Genomic DNA, 20,035 nt, shown 5'->3' on the forward strand with positions numbered 1-20,035 from the left:
GAGAGGCCCTGAGTGTTGTGTTTGTGAGGAGAAGAAAGTGGCTGCTGGAAGCTTGGACTTTGGGAGTCGGTGGGGGTTTGTTGTGTGGTGCACTTAAGACTGTTGTATATAGTAGAAAGTGTAAATAAACGTGTGGTGATGGACTGCAACGTGTCTGCCTGTCTGTGTCCGGGAGCACCCTTTCACAATATATATATATATATATATATATAATAGAGAGAGAGAGAGAGAGATACTAGGAGACTTTGGAGTCCCAATGTGCTGAATCTTTTTAATGAGGTCCGTGAGACGTGTGTTTAATGACTTTGTACCATAATTCAGGATAGGTTTCTCCGTTTGGGATTTCAGCACAGACAAAGCGATCGACATCATCATCATCAGCAGTTTTTTTTTTTTTTTTTTTTTTTGCAAAGTAACCAATAAATGCATGTGAGGTAAACTCCGTTTTTGAAATTCTCTTGACTTAAACTTCAAAGCCTTACAATATTTGCATACTTCTGTCATATCACCTGTGTCCACATATTCGATCTTTATTCACCTTTTCGTTATTTCTCCAAGTAATAATTTCTCTTTTTTTGCGCTCCTGCGATCTTTACTTTGTTTTTTTATTCTGTCTAATTTTCCTTCTTTCATATTCTTTAACTTTCTCTGCATTTGTATTGTGCCGTTTTGGTTTTTTTTTTTTTTTTTTTTTTTTTGGAGCCTTTTGAATTGCACTGCTTTCATAATCTCTAACCTGCTCTGCATGTGTATCGCACCAACGTTTGTGAACATCTTTATGAAGTTCTACTTTGTCTTTTACTCTGTCTTTTAATTCTGAGCCCGATTGGATGTGCTTTTTTCCAATTCCACTTGTTCCGGGCTGATAATTACTTTCTTTATTTTCTGAATTTGCACATAGATTATTCTTTTCTTTTTTTGCTCTTTTTTCTCTCCAACGCTTTTGAGTTTCTTTTCTCCGCTGCTTTCTTCTTCGCTTAGTTGTCGACGTTTCATTTATAACTAGTCATTTAGCCCGTTACAATAGCGGGCGCTAGAACAGTAGTGCATAAACATTCGTAGGAACAGTCTATATTAAATGGCAAGGGACTTTGACCTCATTCTTTTTGCTGGTCGTATTTTTCTTTCTTTCAGCCTTTCTTTTCTTGATGTTTACTTGCTGAGCTGACCGTTCTTCGTGGGCTCCCGCCGTGTATTGTGTGCCTTTAATTTTCTGTAACAGTAATACTGTCTTTTACGGCTCTATTCAATAAGGGTGCGCACAAAAAGGTGAGCTTCAAAAGGGTGACCTCAATTGAGCGCGGCGAATAAAGGCGTTCGTAGATAATGTAGTTCAAATGGCTCTGGAATATGTGAAGAGCAACAAAGGTGCAGATCTTTATTTACGCGCGCCTTTATTCACTGCGCCCAATTGAGGTCGTCCTTTTGAGGCTCGCCTTTTTGTGCGCGCCCTTATTGAAGGATGCCTGTGCACGCCCTTATTGAAGGATACCGTCTTGTACGTCCGTAAATATACCTTTAATTTTCTCTGGCAGTAATACAGGCGTGCGCGTCGGTAATATGCCTTTAATCTCCTCTGACAGTAATGCTGGCTTGTATGTGGCTGTAATATGCGTCACTGTATTGTGTACCTTTAATTTCCTCTCGCAGTAATACTGGTTTGTATTTCCGTAAAATGCCTCTAACTTTCTGACAGTAATATCATGCATCGCACCGTGCCCCGCGCATGTGCACTTCACCAGAAGACACCCACACACGGACACCTGGACACACATAGGGATTTTATATATATACTGTATAGATGTATTGTTCTTATATGCTTTATATACGCTGAGACCCTGGATCTGTTTGTGCTCAAATCCTTTAGACGACCGAGTGTTTTGCTGCCTGTTGTCTTATTTGATGTTGGTTGTAAGTAGGGCGTGTCTTACAAGAATCTCATGTTCTAAGTCATCGCGAGATGCTCCTGGGTCAATCTCTTGGCACAAAGTCTCATGTTTAAGGTCCCCGCGAGATGCTCCATGGCCAATCTGTTTCGTCTTGCAGGTCTTTTAAGTGTCTTCCACGATCTTAACGTGAAGATCACGTCTCGTCTCACGTCTTTCTCTCACAGGATTTGTTTTTATTATATGAGAGAGAGATAAATAATACACACACATAAACTTATAGCTTTTATTATTTCCTGGTTGCTTAAAATCTTGTTTTCTTCTGAGCACAAAAACAAGGTAAAAAGGCAATCCAAAGCCAACAAGTCCTCATATGAATCCAGAAAATCAGAGCTCAAAAAACAGAAGAAAAAATTCCACAAATTATAATATCAAAGGAAAAGAAAAGCACATGCTGATGGAACACCAAACAACACTCGGTGACAACCCGAGGGGAGTCGTCTCGTCCATCAGAATACAGTCGTGCATCGACCTCCAACTCCATTTGAGAGCAGCCATTTGGTCATAAGTAAGATTGGTCGTACGTTGGTCAGAAAGTGTACGGGTGGTTCCAATCGTTGGTTCACTGGTATACTTTGGGATTGCTAAAATATAAAGTGCAATATAAATAAAATTTATTATTATTATTATTATTATACATACTTCAACTGCACAAATTGATATTCAAGGCTCGGCGGCCATTTTTCATTGTGCCGCACAGCACTTTTGGACTGTCGTTCAGCTGTTCTCATGCTGTTCATTCCTCCTCCCACACAACAGTTTGGAAGTGCTGCTCAGCTGTGCCCCTGAAACTCCACAGGAAAACTGCTCAGCAGTTGGGTGTTGGTGCTTCGTGACGATCAATCGATATTTCTTGGATAAGCCATAAGCTCTCAATGCTCGTCATTCATGTGTTGGTGCTTCTCAATCCATTGATACTTCCTGGGTATCTCATAAACTTACCCAGAGTTCATTGTTCATGTATCGGTGCTTCATAGCAACCAATCGATACTTCCTGGGTAGCCCATAAACACCCAATGTACATCGTTCATGTATCGGTACTTTGTGGCGATTAGTCGATACTTCATTGGTAAGCCATAAATTCTCAACGCTTATCATTCATGTTGGTGCGTTGTGGAGATCAATTGATACTTCATGGGTGACCCGTAAAGACCCAATGTTCATCGTTCATGTGTTGGTGCTTCGTGGCGATCCATCGATACTTCATGGGTGACCCTTCATCATTCACTTGTCTGTGTTTCATGCTTTTCTTTACATCACAGAGAACACTTGTCATTCATTTGTTGATGCTTTGCAGCGAGCGATTGATTGATCGATTGATACTTCAAAGGGGATAGCTGGAATAGTGTACCGGAATTGAAGAAATCCACCGTAAAAGCAAAGTAGCAGCTCATCTGTTATTCATACCATCTCATCAGTAAAAAAAAAAAAAAAAAAATTTATAGGAAATATTGACTGTAAGGATGATTGGCTTTAACTTGGTGGTCCGTAAATCAGTGCATGACTGTATAAAAGTGGTGGGCGGTCCCTCAGGTGACAAGTCATGGTGGCCCCGTCTCTTGGGGCTCCAACCATAGCACAAGTAGTATATATTAACTTAAACACACAGTACGTACATGCAACAAAATAAACAAACAACAGAAATTCCATAAAAGCAAATAAAACAAATAAAAATTCCATAATAATTCAGAATAAAATAAAAGAACAAAAAAATGAAAATACATATGAATACAGAGCACTTCCAGTCTTTGAAATCGTCTTGGTGCAGGGTGGTGTTTCCAACTGAAGGGTGGACCTGTATGCCCTGCAGTGTCCCCTGCCATGGCAGCTTCTTCTTGAGCTGGACTCTGTCCTGGTGGCAACTAAGTGCCAACCCCAGATGGTATAGAGCTCACCCTCCTATTTGTGCCACCCTCCTAATCCAACATGTCTTTGAGATATGAATTAAACCAAAGGTGCCACAGAGACTGGCGGGGAAAATGTGCAAAACTCCACTCTCGAGACCATCACTGGGCTGGGGTTTGAACCAATGACCCTGAATTAATAAGGAGGCCAGCAGATCACATGACAGACAGGTGACAAACGATTAGCGAGCATTGCCAATGGGTGGAGTCCAGCGATTGGTGACCACTAAGGACTCATTTGCTTTCCAACAGAGTGACCGAAGACTTTCACAAGGCGCTATAAACCCCAATGGCAGACCGAGGTTGTGTGCTGTCTTACCACTCTTGGATCCCAGGGTGACACAATATTTTATTTTTCTTCCCCAAAACATTCCTTTCCATTTTCTGCTCTCTGTCAAATGCTTCCTAGTTCCTTCTTCATCGTTTCTATTTACAATGACTCATTCCAGGCCGTGGCCCCCGAGAACATTTTGGTCAACTTTTCCTCCAGAGGGGAGTTTTTTTTAAAGCCTTTCCACATCAGGCTCATTTTTGTGTTAGCAGGAGAAATTTAATTACCGGCAGCTTTCACTTAGAAAATGTGACCATAACAGGACACAAAGCCTTGGCTGAAGTCTAAATAGAGAGCCGCGTTATCTAAACATCAGTTTTTCATTCAAATAAAGGCTGGGCAGCCATGAAGAAGGAAATGCTTGTAATGTTAAGAAGAATGGCAACCAAGAATGCAGTTTTTGACATTTTGGAAAGGGTCAGACTTTATTTTATATAGCGCCTTTAGATATTAAACCGCATGCCAAGGCACTTTATAAGTGAGAACCTAAACTTCAAGTCTTTCCAAGTGAAGTGACTTATTTATGGGGGCACAGGGACTCAGTGGGGAGCAGAAAGAGCCGACTTGTCATTTGATATGCAGTAGTGACTTTCCATACTGGATAACTTGTAATGGGAACTCATAGGTACAGAGATATGAAAGTCAATATATAATAGGTAGGTAGATAGATATGAAAGACACTATATATCATATATATATATAAAAGTCACTATATAATAATAGGTAGATAGATGACAGGCACTATATATCAGTTAGCTATGAAAGTCACTATATAATAGGTACATGAATATATATGGGTGGTGCAGTGGGTAGCGCTGCTGCCTCGCAGTTGGGAGACCTGGGGACCTGGGTTCGCCTCCCTGCTTGGAGTTTGCATGTTCTCCCCGTGTCTGTGTGGGTTTCCTCTGGGTACTCCGGTTTCTTCCCACAGTCCAAAGACATGCAGGTTAGGTGCATTGGCGATTCTACATTGTCCCTTGTGTGTGTGGGTGTGTGTGTGTGTGTGTGTGCGCACCCTGCGGTGGGCTGGTGCCCTGCCCGGAGTTTGTTTCCTGCCTTGCGCCCTGTGTTGGCTGGGATTGGCTCCAGCAGACCCCCGTGACCCTGTAGTTCGGATATAGCGGGTTGGATAATGGATGGATGGATATATGTGAAAGTGTATATTATAAGTAGTTAGATATGAAAGTCACTATATACAGTAATAGGCATATAGATATGAAAGGCACTATATATCAAATGGATATGAAAGTCACTATATAATAGGTAGATGGATGACAGGCACTATATATCAGTTAGATGTGAAAGACATTATATAACCGGTAGATTTGAAAGTCACTATATAATATATAGTGTCTTTCACATCTATCTATCTACCTAACAAATAGGTGCGAAAGTCACTATATAATAGGTATATTGATACTGTATATGAAAGTCTATATTATAGGTAGATAGATATAGAAGTCACTATATAATAGGTATATAGATATGAAAGTCACTATGTAACAGGTACATAGACTTTCATATACAGTATATCAATATTATAGGTAGATGGATATGAAAGTCACTATATAACAGGTATATGGATAGATATGAGCGATGCTATATAACAGAATCACAAACAGAAGAGAAGCTCATCTCTCTGATGTGTCATGTTTTACACACCACGACAAAATGGGATAAAGGAAAAAAAAAAGGGCAGGGAATTCGGCTGAAGTCGCTTTACCGGTTAACCCTTTCATGGTGCTGCTCTATCTCCATCAGGCAGCATATTATTGGGTGTCACCAAAATGGGGGCAAACATGACTGTGCTGGAAGGTTAGCACTCAGTCAGCAAATATGACATACCCGGTAATGTTTCAGTCATGTCAGTTGACACAGTCTGGTGATGAGATCAGCTACAGCAGTTGGTAAGTCTGACATGCCCCACAAGTAGAAGTCGCATAATGCAATGTCAGCTTTAAGTACGGCATTAAAAGAGACCCGGGTGAAAGAATTGATATAAGTACCTTTGTCTCTGAAGATTCCATTTATTGAGCAAAGTTCAAGGAAACAAAGTTGTGTGTTTGCATTGTGACTTACATCTGCTTTTTCCATGTTATGTATGACTTTTCCTCGGTCCATAGGAATCCTGCCGACTACGCCAGGGTTCGTTACCACAAAAAGACTTGCTAGTCAGCAGACTTTTGGGATAGCAGCTAGTAAGACTACTTAATAAGATGGATTAAAAAGGATTAAGGAAAAATGCACACAAGGGTGCAAATGCAGCTATGGGAAAAAAATAGAAAAAAGCTAACTGGGACGGAGCTCTGTCAGCATATATCAGATAGATATGAAAGTCGCCATATAACAGGTAGATTTTGTCAGGCATGTACACACAGATAAAGTAGGCAATACCAACTCGAGCAAATATGGTGTTATGACTTTGGAATCCCAAAACACGCAAGTCCCAAATGCACTTTTAAAAAATGGCTACTAGAGGGGGAAACCCTGTCAAAAACCCTGGCTAAACCAAAAAGGGCCTCATAGAATCTTTATAAAGTAAAAGTTTATACAAAAATACACTTCCATAATAGTGAAGCTCCACGGAGCACAAAGGCAAAAGATTTACCCTAAATAGTAATGCAGTCCAGTGCTACAAGAGTCCCAATATGTTAAGCCAAATAACAAAAAAAAAATCTGAATTTGAACCCCCAACCCTGGAAGGAACCCTGGCTGAGATACAACAGAGAGAGGGTTGGGGGGCTTTCACTGTCGCCATCTCCTTTTCCACCTGTAGTTCAGAGGTCGGAGGATCATTGACTTAGATTCCACATACCAAAGCCCCACCCCCACTATGTAGTAATGGAAGTCTATGGAAGATGGAGCTCCACCCCCGTGTCATCTTTTTTTTTTTTTTTTTTTTTTACATCCTCGTATGTATTATTCCTTAATCCTTTTTAATCCACCATATTAAGCACGGTTACTCACTGGTACCCCAAATGTTTGTTGACTAGCAAGTCATTTTTGTGTAACTGAACTGTGCCGTAGTCGTCAGGATCCCGATGGACCGAGGAAAACTCATACTTGACATGGAAAGAGCAGTGCAAGTCGTGATGCAAACAAGCGACTTTGTGTCCTTGAACTTTGCTAAGTAAATGGAATCTTCAGAAACAAAGGCACGTCTCTCAGTCCTTTGACTCGGCTCCCTTGTAATGCTGACGTCGCATCATATGACTTGCAGTCAGACTTGCCGGCCGCAGTAGCTGATCTCGTCACCAGACCGTGTCATTCAACATAACTGAAACAACACCAGGCATGTCACATTTGCCGACTGAGTGCTAACCTTCCAGCACGGTCGTGTTTACCCCCTTTTGGTGACAGCCAATAACATGCTGCCTGATAGAGCCGGCGCGGTACAAAGGGTTAACCAGTATGGCGTGTTCAGCCAGACGGTGTCAACTGACATGACTGTAAAATCGGCAAGTATGTCACATTTGCCGACTGAGTGCTAACTTGGGATTAATAAAGTATCTATCTATCTATCTATCTATCTATCTATCTATCTATCTATCTATCTATCTATCTATCTATCTATCTATCTATCTATCTATCTATCTATCTATCTATCTATCTATCTATCTAACCTTCTAGCACAGTTATGTTTGCCTCCTTTTGGTGACAGCTAACAACATGCTGCCAGATGGTGATGGAGCAGCGCCATGCAAAGGGTTAACCGGTATGGCACATTCTTTCCCTTTTTTTTTTTGTTTTCCCCTTTATTCCATTCAGTCGGGGTACGTAAAACACGAGACATCAGACAGACAAGCTTCTCTCCTGTTTGTGATTTCCAAAGCCCCTGTCTTCCTTCTTCCTGGTTGCTGCCTTCTATGCATTGGTTTTCAGGATGAGTGTTCATTGGTTGTTAGATCTTCTGCACACACAGAGCCCACCCAATGACTAAAGGCAAAATCAAACTGCCGAGGGGCAAGTTGTGGACCTCTAGGAGTGAGTGGCTGGGTATGTCGGACTAGACGACCGCTTCCAACTTGCTAAGTATTATGTAAATGAAGGCTGTGACTGAAACGGTCACACAAGGTGACATTTATTTAAGGCCGTAAAGTTCTTGTATCCATTGCTTCTGTTAAAGACGCTGGCAGCAGCCAAGAGCAGTGCTAACTGCTCCATAATCTGTGGCACGTTTCAGGACTGCGGGCGGGTCCGCTGGCTGCGTCATTCACTTTTTTTTTATTTTGTGGTTTTGGCAGATGTGCCGCATTTAACAGTTGCTTTCTAAGCACTTGGAGAGTTTTTTTGCTCTGAGCAGATTTATGAAGTGCGTCCCAGCAGTGAGCCTGACTGAATGAAACTTGACAAGCTTGGGGCCTTGGAATGTCCCCTCCTTCAGTGGCGATGAACTTGGGTCATCGTGGACATCACGTAGCCATACAGGTGACGCAGAACAGCTGAAACCCCCTTTTTTATATACAGTCATATGAAAAAGTTTGGGACCCCCCTCTCAGCCTGCATAATAATTGACTCTCCTTTCAACAAAAAAGACAACAGTGGTCTGTCTTTCATTTCCTAGGAACATCTGAGTACTGCGGTGTTTTCCAAACAAAGATTTTTAGTGACGCAGTATTTAGTTGTATGAAATTAAATCAAATGTGAAAAACTGATTGTGCACAACTGTGGGTCCCCTTGTCATTGTGCTGATGTGAATGCCTGTCACTGCTCAATGCTGATTACTTGGTGTGATGAGCTCATTACGCCTTGAACTTCATAGACAGGTGTGTCCAATCAGGAGATATAAAGGTATTTAAGGCGGTCAATTACAAGTTGTGCTTCCTTCCCTTTGAGTCTCCTCTGATGACAGACAGCATGGGATCCTCAAAGCAACTCTCCAAAGATCTGAAAACAAAGATTGTTCAGTCTCATGGTTTAGGTCAGGGGTAGGCAACGTCAGTCATGGAGTGCCACAGTATGTGCAGGTTTTTGTTCCAACCCAGTTCCTTAACGAGAACTCAATTATTGCTGATGAAGCACATATTGCTTAAGTGACATTTTAATGCTTCATTTTAGTGGTCTCGCTTGTTAAGGTTCTCCAACCTTAATTGCTTATTTCAATCTTAAACTGCTGCATTCAGTGTTTTAATTACTCCTTATTAGCAATAAGATGTAAAAGACAAAGCAGCCAGCAGTTCTCCAGCTAGCTTTTTTCCAATTACATCTGTGTGTGTTCATCATGCACGGTTTGATTTAATAAAACACTTAATAGAAAAATGTGACAGACTGAAAATGATCTGTTTTAGGCTTCAAATCATTTGGATGATATCCTTGGAAAGGAAAAAAATCTACGATATAAAAGCCTTACATTGCACAGACTAACAGGCCATAAAATTAAATAAGGTCTGAGATTGGCAATGATTGGTTTCTAATTAAGCAATTGGGTTGAATGAAAACCTGTAGCCACTGCGGCTCACCAGGACCGACATTGCCTACCCCTGTTTTACATCTTATTGCTAATAAGGAGCAATTAAAACACTGAATGCAGCAGTTTAACATTGAAATAAGCAATTAAGGTTGGAGAACCTTAACAAGCGAGACCACTAAAATGAAGCATTAAAATGTCACTTAAGCAATATGTGCTTCATCAGCAATAATTGAGTTCTCGTTAAGGAACTGGGTTGGAACAAAAACCTGCACATACTGTGGCACTCCAGGACCGACGTTGCCTACCCCTGGTTTAGGTGAAGACTACAAAAAGCCATCTCAGAGGATTAAACTGTCAGTTTCTGTAACTGTAAGAAATGGAATCAGGAAATGGAAGGGCCACAGGCACAGTTGCTGTTAAACCCAGCAGGTCTGGCAGGCCAAGAAAAATCCAGGAGCAGCATATGAGCAGGATTGTGAGAATGGGGACAGACAACCCACAGATCACCTCCAAAGACCTGCAAGAACATCTGGCTGCAGATGGTGTATCTGTACATCGTTCTACAATTCAGCGCAATTTGCACAAAGAACATCTGTATGGCAGGGTGATGAGAAAGAAGCCCTTTCTGCACTCACGCCACACACAGAGTCGCTTGTTGTATGCCAATGCTCATTTAGACAAGCCAGATTCATTTTTGGAACAAAGTGCTTTGGATTGATGAGACAAAAATTGAGTTATTTGGTCAGAACAAAAAGCGCTTTGCATGGCGGAAGAAGAACACCACATTCCAAGAAAAACACCTGCTACCTCCTGTCAAATTTGGTGGAGGTTCCATCATGCTGTGGGGCTGTGTGGCTAGTTCAGGGACTGGGGCTCTTGTTAAAGTCGAGGGTCGGATGAATTCAACCCAAAATCAACAAATTCTTCAGGATAATGTTCAAGCATCAGTCACAAAGTTGAAGTTATGCAGGGGTTGGATATTCCAACAAGACAATGACTCAAAACACAGTTGGAAATCTACAAAGGCATTCATGCAGCTGAAGTACAATGTTCTGGAATGGCCGTCACAGTCCCCTGACTTGAATATCATTGAAAATCTATGGGATGATTTGAAGCAGGCTGTCCATGCTCGGCAGCCATCAAACTGGAGAGATTTTGTATGAAGAATGGCTAACAATACCTCCATCCAGAATCCAGACACTCATCAGAGGCTATAGGAGGACAGCGTCTAGAGGCCAAAAGGAGGCTCAACTAAGTATTGATGTCATATCTCTGTTGGGGTGCCCACATTTATGCACCTGTCTAATTTTGTGATGATGCATATTGCATATTTTCTGTTAATCCAATAAACTTAATGTCACTGCTGAAATACTACTGTTATCATAAGACATGTCCTGCGGTGGGTTGGCACCCTGCCCGGGATTGTTTCCTGCCTTGTGCCCTGTGTTGGCTGGGATTGGCTCCAGCAGACCCCCGTGACCCTGTGTTCAGATTCAGTGGGTTGGACAATGGATGGATGGATAAGACATGTCATCTATTAAAAGGAAGTTGCTACTTTGAAAGCTCAGCCAATGGTAAACAAAAATCCAAAGAATTAAGAGGGGTTCCCAAACTCTTTTTATATGACTGTCGCAGCACATGAAGCTGTGCAGAGGAGAGCAACCCAGTGCATCATGGGACTGAAGGGCATGACCTACTGTGACAGACTCGGAGAGTTAAACCTGCTGAGTCTCAAGCAGAGGAGACTGTCTAATTTTGTTATGATGCATATTGTATTTTCTGTTAATCCAATAAACTTAATGTCAAGGCTGAAATCCTACTGTTATCATAAGGCATGTCATCTATTAAAATGAAGTTGCTACTTTGAAAGCTCAGCCAATGAGAAACAAAAATCCAAAGAATTAAGAGAGTTAGGGTTCCCAAACTTTTTCATATGACTATATACTGGCAATGGCAGGTACTTCAGCTAGTTTATTGAATATTCATTCGCACAATGAAAGGAGCTCCCATGATGCTTTGAGCCCTGCTTAACCCAATTCAGGGTTGCATGGGGGGGTGTAGCCTATCCCAGCAGCACTGGGCTCAAGGTGGCAAATGGCATTAGAGAAGACACCAGTGCATGACAAGGGTCACTCATGACTACCCACACGGGACGGGCACAGGGAGAGCATACAAATAACAGTCAGGTGCAGCTAGCCCTGGATATTGGACCACTGCATCCCCCCCCAAACCCTAGTGTCATGGAGTACCAGGGGTCCTTTTTTTTTTTATTTGCACCCAAAGCAATCCCCCTCCCACCTTGCTGTGCTATGGATCCCAAACACATGTGCACCTTTTCACACAAGCCTGCCGGTTATTTTTTTCACACGGGTTGACGTCTCGCGCCATCCTGTTCCGATTACCTCAGTCAGAGTAACCGTCTGGCAGAGAGCAGAGTGAAACGAAAAAAAAAGGATAAGCGGCAATGGAGTAAAAAAACAAAAGAAAAGAGGAAAGAAAGGAAAGTAGACAGAACTGTCGAGTCGTACTTTTGGGAATACTCCGTGAAGGCCAGACGTGAGGTGGGGGTGCCATTTTTGTTTTTTGGATGAGGCACCGGCATCGGACACAGGCCGTCGTTCTGAGAAATGCGCCGCCAACTGTAAAAGAGTCCCTCGGCCAGCCAGGCCTCTCATGAATTTCTTTTTTTTTTTCCACTAGAAACCCCCTACCCCAAGCCCCCCCCCCCTTTCCCGGTCCCCCCACTCCACACCACCCTTATATCTGCTGGCCTGAATTCTTTGATGTTTTGCAGAATGAATCCATGCTGGTCAAACCTAAAGTGCCTGCAAATTCTGGCTAATGGAGGAGCTCTGTCTGCCCAAACAGTGACACGGCAGTGTCCTGTCACTCGGGACGCGTAAACACCTTCCACCGGTCTCTCTGTCTGTCCATTCAAACCTTCATCCACCCATCAAGTTTTATTTCAGCTCTTACTAGGGTGCAATTTGTGAAAAAAAAAAGCAAACGCACAACCCTAAGGTGCTATGTACAAGAAGGACTACTTGATTCATCAGTTCGTTTCACTTCCATTCATTCATCAATCCATCTAAATGTCTGTTCATCCATCCACCGAGCTCTCCATGGGTACAATCATCCAACGCTTCCTTCATCCACACTTGTGTTTTTTACTCCAACACAGGGCTCATTTTGGGGCGAGCACAGTTAGCACGTGGAAGTTGATATGCGACATAAAGACGGCTCGGCTCGATAGAACGGGCCTTCTTCACTTCCGTCCTTTCTGTCTTCTTCATCAGTCCACCCATGCTTGTGTTTTTAATCCAGCGCAGGCTTACTGGGGCCCATTTTACAGAAATCATGGTTAGCACGTGATATGTGATATGATAGCTCGATTAACTGGCCGTCTATACTTCCATTCGTCTGTCCTGCTTTCTGTTTTTCCATCAGCCCACCAATTCATCCACACATTCAATGCAGCGCAGGGTGACTGGGGCTTCATTTTATGAAAAATACTTAAATTAGCCCGGACACAGGACACGCAGACATTTTATTGTCTTCCAGCACCCACAGTGCACAAACCGTCAGCACTATTGCTCAGTCCTTTTCCCTCTTTGTCCTTCTCTCTGCCTTTCTTTCTCCACCACTCTCTCTCTCTCGCTCTCCGTCAAACTTCATCATCCTCCTCCTCCCGACTCTGGCTTCCTGAGTGTTTCCTGCTGACCCCTTATATCAGGCACCTGGTAGTACTCCAGGGGTCTGATGTCATAATTCCGGTGGCACTTCCGGGTATGGTGGAAGAGCTGCTCTCCAGGGCTCAGCACCAGTTGTAGTGCCCCCTGGCGGCACCCACCGATCCCAACAGGGCTGCACCAAACTCCAACTCCCATGTAGCCCTGCGGGAGTTGGAGGCACCACTGCAACCCCTCGGCTGCCATCTAGCGTTCCGGGGAGGTAACATTCTGGCCACACTTGCTCTCCCGGTCCTCCTAGCATGGAGGCGTCCCGGCCAGGCAAGGGCCCACTAACAGTCAAAAGTTTTAGAACATTGCAGTTTTTCCATTTTTTTTTTTTCCAAATGTGATCAGCAGAAATGCAATCAATGATCTGAAAGGTAAACTACCAGAGAGAGAGACAGAGAGGGGTTGCATGTTTGCTCCAACATGTGGCGCGTTTCCCTGAGGGTGATCCGGCTCGTAAGATCTTCATTGTTGGGGACCCGAGTGGCTGGACCAGGCCAAGGGGTCGCCCACGTAACACCTGGCTGCGGCAGATAGAGGGTCATTTCTGGAGGGCGGGACTGGACTACATGTCTGCCTGGGGGGTTCCAAACTGGGATCCTGAGTTGTTTCGCCATATAGTGGGTGCAGCAACACACCGTACCAGTGCATGCTCCCCAACTTGACTTGACTTGACATGGCGAACCTCCCAGATTGAGATCCGAGTGCAGCCGTGCAATGAGTGACACCTCATGAGGCTGGAGTGCCAATCCTGCCACCAACCCCAGAGTTTTCCCTGCAAGTTGGAGGACCTGCTTGTGCACGGCTGGATACAGATTAACGGCATACCCAGGGATGGGGCAAGTGCAGGTTAGGTTTAACTTTGAAGTTTACGGTTAGCAAAAACTGAAAGATAAGGAAATATCCGCATATTACAAATGGGTCTTCTTCAGGGAACAACTCATAGGTGACAACCTACAGACGTTCTGTGGCAATTCAAGTAAATGAAGCCTTGTAAAGTTGAAGCAAACAATTTGCACAGGTGTCCCAACTCCTGATGATTACTTAAAAGATTACTTGGAAGAAACTCTGATAGGACGAGATCTGGCAGAGCCAAAGTCTCTGAGGGTCACCAGTCTGCGTGATCACAGGCGCCTCACAGCACAACAGCTTGACAGTGCAGGGTGACAGAGCCAAGTGCCACTACCTAATGTGAAGAGGAGACTTTGGGCTGCCGGTGTGACAGGGCGAGTGGCAGTGAGAAAGCCATTCCCTCAAAGGACACAATAGGGCCTTGACATACCACCTGTGGACTCACTGGACGTAGTCTTTACAGGATTAGCTTTTTTTAACCAGTTTCAGGTCATTCATTAGCATCTCATTTGAAAACGTGAGGTGTTCTACTGTATAATAAAACACGACTTGATTCACTGATCAGTCTTCTTCACATCCATCCATTCATCTGTTTGTTTGCCTGTTAGTCAATGGAGTCTCCAAAGGGGGGGCTGCAGCCACCAAACAAAATATCCTTGCTGCCCCCCCACCCCGACTGACCACCCTGCTGCCCACTACAGTTTGAACCCTTTAACAAATGTCTGAGGCCAAACTACCCGGTGACGTTCTCCAGAACGCCTTCGCCCCTCCCCTTGTTACACGGTGCTGTGAGGAGGATTGCCAGACATGCGGGTTTTCCCCCCAATCTGCAGTAGCGTGGGCGTGGGTGGGCAGGGGTTGGCACAGGTGGGCAATCACCCACCCGCCCAGTGCCCCTGCCCACCCAGTCTATTTTCAGTTTGCCCTTGTCTGGCCGCTGACAACCGAGTTCTATATCCGCGTGAAATTTTACTTGCCCACCTAATTCCATTTGTGCCCACCCACCAACCAACACATTTCTGGCTATGCTACCGGTTTACCCAGATAAACATATCAATTTTGCAAGGTGTGTTTCTTTTGCAAACATATCGTCCCGACTGGTCTATCAGAGCGCTTGAAACCCCCAAGGGGGGACAGCCCCCTGTTTAAAAAGACACGGAGAACTGATTAAGGGTTGGGGAAACCATCCCCGTTTAGTGCGTACAGCTCAGGCCAAGCAGTAGCTCTGAGGTGCTGGTCGTAGGCATACAAGGTACACGTCACACAGAGAAACAGTTGCCAGAGGGAGGTCTCATGGAGTGGAACCGGAACAAAAGAGAGTGACGTCAGCGTGGGAAACGGGAAGTGAGGACATCAACAAGGGACCAGAAGTGAAGTCATCCCGGGGGACTGTGGATCGATGCAGAAGCGCGTTGTTGGTAGTTCATCCGTTTATGTTCTGTTGGGCTTCGCATCTTCGTTTTTCCTGCTGAAAAAGAGAGAAAGGCGTCAATGCGCTGTCCAGTAGTCCCCTCCTGCGGTTTCCCGTGCCCTGTTGGGCCCGTTGGCAGCCCCCTTCTCGCTTGTGTGTGACAGTATAACATCCCTCTATGAAGAAATTGAAATCTGGTTTGTGGTGCCTTTCAGTTACACCACACCATTAACACAATTCAGTTGATAATTCACTCTTTAATTTTATCTTGACCACATAGCCATGTCGGTGTCGGATTAGGATCATTAAGAGCGACATCCGTCAGCGGTAGGCTACGGCAAATGATTCCTTCTAACTGGAATTTGTGAAACGGGTATTTAGCATGCTGACGAACGATCTGATAACTGCTCCCTTTATTATTATACAGGGCCCGCCATCATGTTTGGGACAAGGACACCTTCTTCCTCAGCTGACCCTCAGCTCCACAGTGTAAAATGACAAATCACGCAATTCAGACGTCGCTATTAAAGAGCACGAGGTAGACTTTCATTTACGGGGATTTGCAGATGTTTCGGGTCACGCTGTGGTCCCCCCATCTCACGACCCTAATTGGTGTCAGGGGTGTTTGTGATTCCTCAGGTGGGTTTCATGGCTACATAAGACACCTCGGCCTGCTTCTGCCTTGCAGTTGCCATTGATCAATATGAGGATAAGAGCTGTGCTAGTTAAATCCAAAGAAGCCATTATGAGGCTGAAGAAGAAGAAGAATCAAACCATCAGAGACACCTTAGGATGACCTATCTGGAATATCATGAAGAAAAAAGAATGCACTGGTGGGCTCAGAAATCACAAAGGGACTGGTGGGTCAACAATGACCTCCACTGCTGATGACAGAAGAACCCTCACTATGGTCAAGAACAAGCCTGTGTGATAGACCAGAAAGTCTTCAGTCTTTTCTGTCCTCCTTGGCCATCGGACCTTACTTTTATTCTATGTTAAGTAGTCATCATATCTTATCACGCCACTGCCATATCCAGGTAAGAGTGGCGTTGTTAGTATCCTTAACATCTTCATCGGTGCATGTAGGGCCTCAGGAACATTCATGGAGAATGTGGTCCATTGTTTGGGTGGGCTCGCCACAGGGACATTCAGCGCTTGTTGTGAGGCCCCATCTAAATAGGTTGTCCCTTGTTTTGCCCACCTTTGACCTAGCTTGGTTAAGTGCGACCCAGTCTTTCCTAGAGAGGGATGTTCCATTTGGTAGATGCTCTTGAGGTGTAGGAAGAGCTTCATTGGGAGGGCTATGGTCAGTCTCTCGCCATCTCTCGAGCCTATGTGTTGTTGGCTGCTTTGGATTTAAGGGGTTCCACTGTGGTGAAGCTCCGACGAGAAGGTAATTAGGGATTTACCTCCTGGTGATGGTGAAATGGGTGTCTGGAGTCCATCAGTTGCTTGAACCTTTCTACTCTTGAACTACTTTCTCGTCGTATATGGAGAGGTGCGATCCCAGCCAGCCCGTATAAAGTGGGAAGGCACGTTGTTTGCATTGTGCCGGTGATGATTCGGCATGCATTATTTAGCTCAGGGTCCACCTTGTTGGCATGGGTTGACCTAGCCCACACTGGTGGGCAATACTCTGCAGTTGAATATCAGAGTGCCATGGCCGTTGATCGCAGGGTCTTAGGGTCTGCTCCCCAGGATGTGTTTGCTAGTTTGCTAAGGAGATTATTCCTGCTGGATATCTTCTTTTTGAGTTTAAAAATATGTTCTTTAAAAGAGAGTGTCCTGTCCAGAGTGATGCCTGAGTAAACAGGATGTTTGGTGTTCTTCAGTACTTCGTTATTCCATCTGATCTCTAGAGTTGTGTTTGCTTGTCTATTGTTAAGATGGAAGGTACAGACCTGTGTCTTCCTTGGGTTGGCATTAAGGAACCATTTAGTGTAATACTCTGAGAGGACGCTGAGGGCATTGACAAGTCTCTGTTGGATATCTTGGAAGGAAACACACTGGGAGGCTAAGCAGAGATCATCTGCGTAAGTGGACTTCCTAATGTTGGTGAACACAGATATTGGACAGAATGGGAGAGCCAGCACTGAAAATAAATGGTGGTGTTGTTGTTCAGGGGGAAGATGTGTGTGTGTCAGAGATGACTATCAGCAGAAGACTCCATGAACAGAAATACAACAACAATAACATTTGTTTCTATAGCACGTTTTCATACAAATGATGAAGCTCAAAGTGCTTTACAGGATGAAGAAAGACAAAAGAGAAATACAATTAGGCAATACTAATTAACATATCAGAATCAGAAAAATGGACTTCCTCAAGGTTCAGTGCTGGCTTTTCTTCATGATCTTCTTCTTCTTTTTTGGCCGCTCCTGTTAGGGGTTGTCACAGCGGATCATCTTCTTCCATATCCTTCTTGTCCTCTGCATCTTGTTCTGTCACACCCATCACCTACATGTCCTCTCTCACCACATCCATAAACCTTCTCTTAGGCCTTTCTCTTTTCCTCTTGCCTGGCAGCTCTATGCTTTACATGATGAAGAAAGAAAAAAAAAGACAAAATAAATAAGGAAATAAAATTAGGGAACACTAATTAACATAGAATAAAAGTAAGGTCTGATGACCAGGGAGGACAGAAAAAACAAATAAACTCCAGACGGCTGGAGAAAAAAAAATCAAAATCTGCAGTAGTTTCGAGGCCACGAGACCACCCGGACCCCCTCTGGGCATTCTACATCACCTAAATGACCTCAATTAGTCCTCATGGTATTCAGGGTTCACGTGGAAGAACTTGATGATGACGGTCATGTGGAGTTCTGGCCTTCAACCCATCAATGTAGGGACATCATGGTACCCTGATCAGTGCTGTGGGGGCGCAGATCACAACAACACAGAAAACTGGAAAAAGAACAGCAGAGAAAGTAGGGGTGAGTACGGATCTTGGAGCCACCATGAATCCATCCATCCATCCATTATCCAACCCGCTGAATCCGAACACAGGGTCACGGGGTTCTGCTGGAGCCAATCCCAGCCAACACAGGGCACAAGGCAGGGAACCAATCCCGGGCAGGGTGCCAACCCACCGCAGGACGCCACCATGAATAATAATAATAATTAATTGAATATACAGAGCATCAGGATTTATCAAAGATGAAGCTGTGAGAAAGCCATGTTAAAGTAATGAGTTTTCAGCAGTTTTTTAAAGTTCTCCACCGTCTCAGCTTGGCGAATTTCTCTCAGTCAGCTATTTCAGATTTTAGGTGCATAACAGCAGAAGGCCGCCCGCCTCACCATATCTTATAAGTTTAGCTCTTGGAATTATAAGTAGATCCTAATTTGAAGATCTGAGGTTACAATTTGGAGCGTAAGGTGAGAAGCATTCTGAAATATAAGATGGAGCAGATTATTGAAGGCTTTGTAAACCATCAGCAGTATTTTAAAGTCAATTCTAAATGGCACAGGTAACCAGTGCAGTGACATCAGGACTGGGGTGATGTGCTCGGAGTTTCTTTTCCTAGTTAAGATTCTAGCAGCTGCATTTTGCACTCATTGTAATCGATTGGGGGCGTCACGGTGGCGCAGTGGGTAGTGTTGCTGCCTCTCAGTTGGGAGACCTGGGGACCTGGGTTCGCTTCCCGGGTCCTCCCTGCGTGGAGTTTGCATGTTCTCCCCGTGTCTGCGTGGGTTTCCTCCCACAGTCCAAAGACATGCAGGTTAGGTGGATTGGCCATTCTAAATAGGCCCTAGTGTGTGCTTGGTGTTTGTGTGTGTCCTGCAGTGGGTTGGCACCCTGCCTGGGATTGGTTCCTGCCTTGTGCCCTGTGTTGGCTGGGATTGGCTCCAGCAGACCCCCGTGACCCTGTGTTCAGATTCAGCGGGTTGGAAAATGGATGGATGGATGGCTGTAATTGATTGATGTCTTTTTTGGGTGGTCCTGAGCAGAGTGCGTTACAGTAATCTAATAAAGTATCTATCTATCTATCTATCTATCTATCTATCTATCTATCTATCTATCTATCTATCTATCTATCTATCTATCTATCTAATCTAGCCAACTGAAAACAAAAGCGTCAACTCATTTCTCAGCATCTTGCAATGTTATAAGAGGTCTAACTTTTGCTGTAGTTCTTAAGTGAAAAAATGATGTCCTAGTAATCTGATTAATATGTGATTTAAAATTCAGGTCAGAGTCAATAGTTACTCCTAAATTCTTTACCTCTGTCTTGACTTTTAATCCTAATCCATCAAGTTTATTTCTAATAACCTCAATATATCCACACAGAGGACACACTGTGAGATGAAGACCACAAAAACAGGATGGCAGATTACAGTTTGTGAATGCAGAATTCTGGGAAAAGGCCTTGTGGACAGACGAGACAATGATGAACCTCATCAGAGTGAGGGCGAGAGAGCAAAGTGTGGAGACGAGAAGGAACTG

At 44.1% G+C, this 20,035-nt stretch overlaps 1 long non-coding RNA gene across 1 annotated transcript in view; it reads right to left on the reverse strand.

Annotated features, from left to right (window-relative positions):
* Window positions 1–555: 555 nt before the first annotated feature.
* The window catches only part of LOC127526167 (uncharacterized), a 368,097-nt gene continuing 348,617 nt past the window's right edge, over window positions 556–20,035 (reverse strand). Inside the window, exon 2 of the long non-coding RNA XR_007933791.1 lies at window positions 556–642. This is a non-coding gene — a long non-coding RNA (uncharacterized LOC127526167). The remainder of the gene's footprint in view (window positions 643–20,035) is intronic.

The sequence above is a fragment of the Erpetoichthys calabaricus genome, chromosome 17, assembly GCF_900747795.2.
Source record: "Erpetoichthys calabaricus chromosome 17, fErpCal1.3, whole genome shotgun sequence".
In the NCBI taxonomy this organism is placed as follows: Eukaryota; Metazoa; Chordata; class Cladistia; order Polypteriformes; family Polypteridae; genus Erpetoichthys; species Erpetoichthys calabaricus.